The 8,307-nt window shown below is 41.2% G+C and overlaps 1 non-coding gene across 1 annotated transcript; it reads left to right on the forward strand.

Moving 5' to 3' along the window:
* Positions 1-7,895: 7,895 nt before the first annotated feature.
* LOC131222070 (small nucleolar RNA R71) lies at positions 7,896-8,002 on the forward strand. Its single transcript, XR_009159777.1, has one exon. It is a non-coding gene; the product is annotated as a small nucleolar RNA R71 (small nucleolar RNA).
* The last annotated feature ends 305 nt before the right edge of the window (positions 8,003-8,307 follow it).

The raw sequence follows: 8,307 nt of genomic DNA on the forward strand, positions 1-8,307 counted from the left end.
ACTTGATCTAGTCTTCACAAGATGAAAAGTATATGAATTAGAATGGATTCCATCATCTAACCATGCCCAGGAGATAAAGCGAACAACAGGATTAAACTAATTACCAACCAATCAATAGTGCATGAAAGTTAGAAAGGGTACCATCATCCAACCATGCCTAGGAGACGATGGTGAACAACAGGGCTTCCTGACGTCATAAACATCAAAAGGGAAAAGAAATATTCAAAGCCATTGCAAACCCATTGTAATTTCAGTCACAACAGACCATTAAAGACTAAGAAAAACCTTCCTTTAATAATCAACTAAAATCAAATTCAGTTCAGAAATTAAAAGCATGACATAGTATCTCCCATCTCGCTACAGGCTTCACCTCCTAGCTCTAGCTAAGAGGGTTAGCCGACCATGATTAGGCTAAAATCTTTAGGAGTCATAAGGAAAGAAAAAATAACAGCAAAGAAAAATAATAAAAAGAAAATAAGGGAAAAATTCCTTTTACTCTTCTTGTCTTCTCGTTCCAACCAAGCCCCCAAGCCTCCTCCTAGCTCTCTCCTTCCTGTCTTCCTTATAACCGCATGGAGGGTCGGTCGGATGGTTCTCCCGCACAAGGAAACAGCCCGTGGACAGCTACAATCGGCTGGATTTCCTCACGAGCAGGCGGAGTTGGTGCGAACTATAACACTTTACGCTGTTGAAGTCGGTGGGCCCCTGATCAGCGTTAAATGAAAAATCCAGTTCGTCCACTGGATTGTGCACGAAAAACCAGTCAGACATGACCGTTTCTACTCTGGTTTGGTGCAACTAATCAGGATTTTAACTGTACCGTTTATTCTTGCGTTTACATGAGATTTGCCTGTGTGGGCATGCATTGAAGTAAAAGAAAATCTTGGCTGGGGTCATCCCCATCCCCTGGAGTCCATACAATCAATGGTGGTGGGCCATGGAAGGCTGGACGCGCGAACGCACGTCCCTGCGTAAACAGGGACTGTGTAATTCTTACGTTATGATGATGGCGGGCCTCCATTCACTGTCGATTTAGTAAATCCACGCCGTCCAATGATTTCTTCTCGAACAATCGATCGGACGTGATCAGTTTTTGGTCTGTTTCAATGTGGCCCACATTATCTCTCAAGTACCGTCCTTTTTCTATTTGGACGATCGAAACCCAATCTCCGATTATATTGTAAAATTTCTCCATCTAGGCCTGAGTGGCATGGGCCATATGAATCTCCTGGACGGTCCGGATTGGACCTTTTATGCACGGTTAACCCGTTTCCTGATTCCGATGCGGCGCGGGCGTTGATGTGCATGATGTACATGCATCACGTACGGGGTCCACCGTGATGATTTTGCCAAATCCAATCCATCCATTCGTTTTGCCTTCCTATTTAAGAGGTTGATACCAAAATTGAAGCATATCCTGTTATCAAGTGGGCCCCAAATTGGAGTTTAATGGGCTGATCTATCCGTTGGCCCACTTTCTGAGATCTTCAATGGCTGAAATTTAATATGTACGGTTAATTTATGATCCCCATCACATGTATGAAGTTTCGAGCTGAACAGATGGTGGAAACCCTGTGATCTTGACATCTGGATACTTTTCAAGCCCATTTATGATGAGTGGCTGGAATTCTCCAATCTCTGGCGTGTAAAACCTCAATATTGTTCTCGTCCAATGCCTTGGTGATGTCTGAGCATTAAATCCCTGCTTTTAGTATCATTTCCCATTCAAGCTCATAAACACGCCCTGCAACACAAACACGATTTAAATCGGGCCGTTAAACAGTATCATGTTTGAAAATCCAGGCAATAATAGGGTCTGATATGCAATATTTGACCCTCAACACAACCCCCAACCAGCATCTTGCTAGTCCCGAACAAGGTATGTAAAAAATAAATTGAGAATTACAGGACAATTTCTACAAACTCAAGAGATTTATGAAAACAATTCAGATACTCGAATTCTAAGATTCATGAATGTTGGCGTTACTTTCTCCTGAAATCAGGCTCACGGTAAACTTCATAATCAAGCTCAAATATTAATCCATTAATTAGAACGATTCTAAATATTGAATTCCATAGGTGTATCGTGTAATCTTAGCTTATCATTAAGGTTCACTTCTTAATTTCATGATATTATCAGTAAACACTAAGATAATTCATAATAACTAAAACTTTCCTCACGGATCATCTTTGATATATATTTTTTTCATTAAAATACCGCCAAGGGGAGGAATCAAATCTTCACCTATAGGGAGCAAACCTATGATGAAGACCATTGCCCACCCCTTTCCGTCGGCTACTTTGGGAATCAAACCTTCACCTATAGGGAGCAAACCCATGGTGAAGATTGTTCACCCAATCCTTTCAATTTTCTCAGGCTGGTTCCTTTCATGCTTAGTGAGTACCAAGTAAATCCCTCAATATCAAACTGAGACCTTAATGTGAAAGCGAGATGTGACATATGAGATCATAACTCAATCAAAGTGTACAACTTCTAATTCTGGATTAACAATTCAAACTTAATTATGCAATCCAATAGATACTAAATCCAAGCGTCTTAAATTTCCAAAATCATGTATCTTGAAATTCCAAGTGCCCTAGATGGCTGTCAAAATCCCTTCGAATTTACAAGAAAGTCCAGAAAAATTAAAAATTTTCACAATTTTTGTTCAAGACCAAGAAAATGTTAATTAGGTCACCTAATCTTCCACCCCCAACCTAAAATCTACATTGTCCTCAATGTAAAAGATATGAGTATGCATTGCACTTGGGCCAAGGAAAAGCAAATATGAAGTAATGGGAAGATAGTACCTGGATGATGAATCGAGAGACACTTTCTAAGAGATCGCAGCATGGGCGTCGGTCAGCATGAGAGAAAAGGTAACACAAAAATAACAAAGAAAAATCCTACTTATACCACTTTCGTAGGTGCTCTCGGTTGCATTTAGCATATGCAATAAGCCTTTAAACCCCTAGGTTGCCCCTAGTGGACGAGTTGTAGTCTCGTGAGGGTTTGCAGTAATGTTATCCACAAACATTGAACTAACTAATGATAAAAACGAAATGAAATGAAGAGCTGGGTTGCCTCCCAGGAGCGCTAAGTTTACCGTCTTCAGCCAGACAAGAAAAGAGCTACCCTAGTCCTATGAAAGTGATAAACCTACCTATACCTCCATCAGACTAGGAGATCAATCCTGGTAAACAGGAGCAGTCAGGGGCATGGACATGTCCTCTGAATCAAATTTCTCGACAAATGGTTTCAATCGATGTCCATTGACTTTAAACTCCTTGCCATTGTCGGGATCTCTTATCTCAATGGCCCCATGAGGAAAAACAGTAACAACAATGTAAGGGCTGGTCCAACGAGATCGAAGTTTACCCGAAAAGAGATGTAATCGAGAATTGTACAAAAGGACCTTCTGACCAGGCGTGAATGATTTTCGCAAAATGTGTTGGTCATGAAATGCTTTTATCTTGTCCTTGAAAATTCTCGAATTATCGTACGCATCATTCCGGATTTCTTCAAGTTCATTCAATTGAAGTTTGCGTAGCGAGCCAGCATTGTCCAGATTGAAATTAAGATTTTTGATCGCCCAGTACGCTTTATGTTCCAACTCTACAAGCAAGTGACAAGCTTTCCCATAAACAAGTCTAAAGGGAGACATTCCAATAGGGATTTTAAAAGCAGTACGGTATGCCCATAAAGCATCGGTCAATCGGATTGACCAATCCTTACGATCAGGGTTAACCGTTTTCTCCAAAATGTGTTTAATTTTCCTATTAGAAATCTCAGCTTGCCCACTTGTCTATGGGTGGTACGGGGTGCTCACCCTATGAGAGATACCGTATTTCTTCATTAACCGCTCAAATGGTTTATTACAAAAGTGTGAGCCCCCATCACTAATGATAGCTCGAGGCATTCTGAATCGAGAAAGGATGTTTTCTTTTAGGAATTTAATGACCGTGCGATGGTCATTAATTCGACATGGAATCGCTTCGACCCATTTAGTGACATAATCCACGGCGAGCAAAATATACAGATTTTCAAACGATTGAGGGAATGGTCCCATGAAATCGATGCCCCATCAATCAAATGCTTCAATGATAAGGATGGGATTCAAGGGCATCATATTTCGACGGGACAATGCTCCCAATTTCTGACAACGCTCACAAGCTTTGCAAAACTCATGAGTGTCTCTAAACATAGTGAGTCAGTAAAAGCCACACTGCAAAATCTTGGCCGTGGTCTTTTTAGCAGAAAAGTGACCACCACAGGCCTGTGAGTGACGGAAGGAGATGACGCTCTGATGCTTATCGTCTGGTACACATCTCCCAAGGATTTGGTCTGGGCAATATTTAAATAAATAAAGATCATCTCAGAAAAAGTTGCGCACTTCAGTGAAGAATTTCTTCTTATCTTGCGCAGCCCATTGTGTCAGTATGGCACATGTAGCAAGATAATTAGCAATATCAGCGAACCAAGGTGAATGGGAGACTCTGAACAGTTGTTCATCAGGGAACATGTCGTTGATATGGGTCATCTCAAGGGAACCAGAGGTATTAAGGCGAGAAAGGTGATCGGCTACAACGTTTTCTACTCCCTTTTTATCTTTAATTTCTAAATCAAATTCTTGGAGTAGAAGGATCCATCGTATTAGGCGGGGCTTAGAATCATTCTTAAAAAGAAGATATTTCAGTGCTGCATGATCTGTATAGATAATGATCTTGGATCCAATCAGGTAAGACCTAAATTTGTCCAAGGCGAACACTACGGTTAAGAGTTCTTTTTCCGTAGTTGAGTAGTTTACTTGGGCCGAATTTAAAGTCCTACTCGCGTAATGGATGACATAGGGTCTCTTATCCTTTCTCTGGCCTAGAACCGCTCCAAGAGCATAATCAGAAGCGTCGCACATAAGCTCAAAAGGAAGGCTCCAGTCAGGTGGCTGCATGATAAGTGCGGTGGTTAACGTGCCCTTAAGCTTGGTGAAAGCTTCCTGGCATTGCTCAGTCTACTCGTACGGAGCATCCTTTTGAAGAAGATTACATAAAGGACGAGAGAGAAGACTAAAGTCCTTTATGAATCGCCTGTAAAATCCTGCGTGTCCTAAGAAGGATCGCACGTCTCTGATGTTCTTAGGTGGAGGTAGGTTAGAGATAAGATCGATTTTTGCCTTATCTACCTCGATTCCCTTGGATGAGATGATATGCCCAAGGACAATTTCCTTCCGAACCATGAAATGACACTTCTCCCAATTAAGTACCAAGTTCTTTTCTTCACATCTTTTTAGCACACATTTAAGACTTTCTAAGCACTAGATGGACCGTAAACAGAGAAATCATCCATGAAGACCTCTAGATATTGCCCCACCATCTCAGAAAAAATACTAAGCATACATCGCTGAAAAGTGGCAGGGGCATTACATAGTCCGAATAGCATCCTTCGATAAGCAAAGGTGCCATAGGGACATGTAAATGTGGTCTTTTCCTGGTCTTCAGGGGCTATCTCTATCTGGTTGTAGCCCAAATACCTTTCAAGGAAACTGTAATAGGAATGACTAGCTAACCTTTCCAGGATCTGATCAATGAATGGTAAAGGAAAGTGGTCTTTCCTTGTGACGGTATTCAACTTTCTGTAGTCAATGCACATTCTCCAACCAGTAGTGACTCTAGTTGGCACGAGTTCATTATTAGCATTGGCTACGATGGTGATTCCGGACTTCTTAGGGACCACTTGAGTTGGGCTCACCCATTGACTATCAGATATAGGGTATATGATACCCACGTCCAATAGTTTAAGAACCTCGACCTTAACTACTTTCTTCATGTTTGGATTTAGTCTACGTTGTGGTTTCCGAGTGATTTTTGCATTATCTTCAAGATATATGCGGTGAGTACAAATCGAGGGATCAATTCCCTTGAGGTCCGCTATCGTCCATCCCAGGGCTCCTTTATGCTCAATGAGAGTAGATATGAGCATATTCTCCTGTTCTTTCTCCAGGTGGGCAGAGATCACCACCGGGTATGTCTCATCTTGACCTAAATAGGCATATTTCAAATCAGAGGGTAAAGGTTTTAGGTTAAGCTTCGGCGGCTTGAGGTTAGACAGTAGAGGCACTACATCGGTTTGTGACAATTCTTCAAATTGTGGCCTTCACCGGTTAACTTCAAGTACCGGTGCAGTATCAAGCAAGGCGCACGTCTCCCTAATCATGTCATCATCAAAATCATGGGAGTGAGCCAGGCACGTCTCTAGATGGTCGGAGGATAAGGTTAGAGGTGTCGTATCTTCCACGAAAGAGTCAATCATGTTAATGTCGTAGAAATCGTCATCCTCCTTTAAGTTTCTGCCGTTATTGAAAAAGATGTTTGACTCCAATGTCATATTCCCAAAAGACATAGTCATGACACCATTCCTGCAATTGATAATTGCATTTGAAGTGGCAAGGAATGGGCGGCCAAGAATGACGGGGATCTGAGTGCTTATGTTATTGATGGGTTCGGTGTCCAGGATGATAAAATCTACAAGGTAGTAAAATCTACTAACTTGGACCAACACATCCTCGATTATCCCTCTTGGTACACGAATAGAGCGATCAGCGAGTTGTAGTGTGGTTAGGGTGGGTTTTAATTCACCCAAACATAACTGTTTGTATACCGAGTAGGGAATCAAATTGACGCTCGCTCCTAAGTCAAGAAGTGCATGATCAATTCGATGGTTCCCGATTACACATGATATGGTTGGGCTACCGGGATCTTTGAATTTTTGTGGCACGTCTTGCTTTAGGATAGCACTCACTTTCTCAGTCAAGAAAATTTTCTTTTAAATACTTTGCCGTCTTTTGGTCATGCATAAGTCTTTCAGAAATTTGGCATATGAAGGAATCTGTTTCACGACATCAAGTAGAGGAATGTTGACTTTCACTTGTTTCAACACTTCTAGAATATCCTGAGTGTTAGAGAGAGGTTTTGGTGAAACCAACCGTTGGGGGAACGGAGCAACTGGCTTCTCTAGAAGTTCCGGTTCTAATATTTGTTGGGCATCACTGGATCCATCATTATTGTCCTCTTCTGGTTCTTGAGGCTTTTCGGGCCTAACCGGAAGAGTTTTATCAATGATCTTTCCACTCCTAAGAGTGGTGATGGATTTAGCGTGCCTCATCTGATTTGAAGAGCTGGAATCATTAATCTCGTACTGCGGTTTAGGATTGGGGAGAGGTTGTGCAGGAAGCATCCCCTTTTCTATAATCGTCATACGAGAATTTATCTTTTGCATAAAATCTGTAATTCCCTACATTGCCTGAGCCAGCTCTTGTATGGAATTTTGAACCGGTTCCTCTTAAGGTTTCACTTGATTTGGATTTTGATTGAAGAAACCTTGAGGAGTAGCCATTTGTCCATTCCTCCAACTAAAGTTTGGATGATTTTTCCAGCCAGGATTGTATGTATTGGAGTTAGGTCCAGTAAAAGGTCTTTGATAGTTGTTTACAGCATTAGCTTGTTCATTCAACACTCCTCAAAAGGCGGGTATTGTAGGACACTTTTCAGTTGTATGAATGTTGCAATCACAGATGCCGCAAATAATTTCATTAACCTTATCCTTCTTTCCTTCCATGGCCTCAACTTTCCTTATGAGCATAGTCACTTTACACTTGAGATCATCCTCTTCTTTCAAGAGATATAATCCACATTTCTCCTTTAATTGAGTCGGCCTAGACGTGGTGTTTGATTTTGGGTAATAGTCCTAAGATTGTGTCTTTTCAGCCAGACTATTGAGGTAGTCACATACCTCGTCGACATCTTTATTAATGAACTCTCCATTACACATTGTCTCGACCATTTGGCGCATGGAAGATGTCAGTCCATCGTAGAAAAAATTTCTAATGCGCCACGTTTCAAATCCGTGTTGTGGGCATGAACTCACTAAATCTTTAAACATTTCCCAACATTGGAAGAATGTTTCATCTTCCTTTTGGGCAAAGTTCATGATTGCTTTTCTGAGGGTAATCGTTTTATGATGTGGGAAGAATTTTTTTATGAATTCCCTCTGCATGTCGTTCCATGTGCCAATGGATCTAGGACGGAGTGAATGTAACCACGTCTTAGCTTTCTCTTTTAAGGAAAAAGGAAAGAGTTTCAGCCTAATTGTATCCTCAGATACATTAGGAAAACATAATGTCGTTATAATCTCATCGAACTCTTTCAAATATAAATATGGACTCTCTGATTCAAGTCCATGGAATTTGGGAAGGAGTTGGATAACTCCTGGCTTGATGTCCATTTGTCCTGTGTTTTCAGGGAAAATCATGC

The sequence above is a fragment of the Magnolia sinica genome, chromosome 12 (genome assembly GCF_029962835.1).
Source record: "Magnolia sinica isolate HGM2019 chromosome 12, MsV1, whole genome shotgun sequence".
Lineage (NCBI taxonomy): Eukaryota > Viridiplantae > Streptophyta > Magnoliopsida > Magnoliales > Magnoliaceae > Magnolia > Magnolia sinica.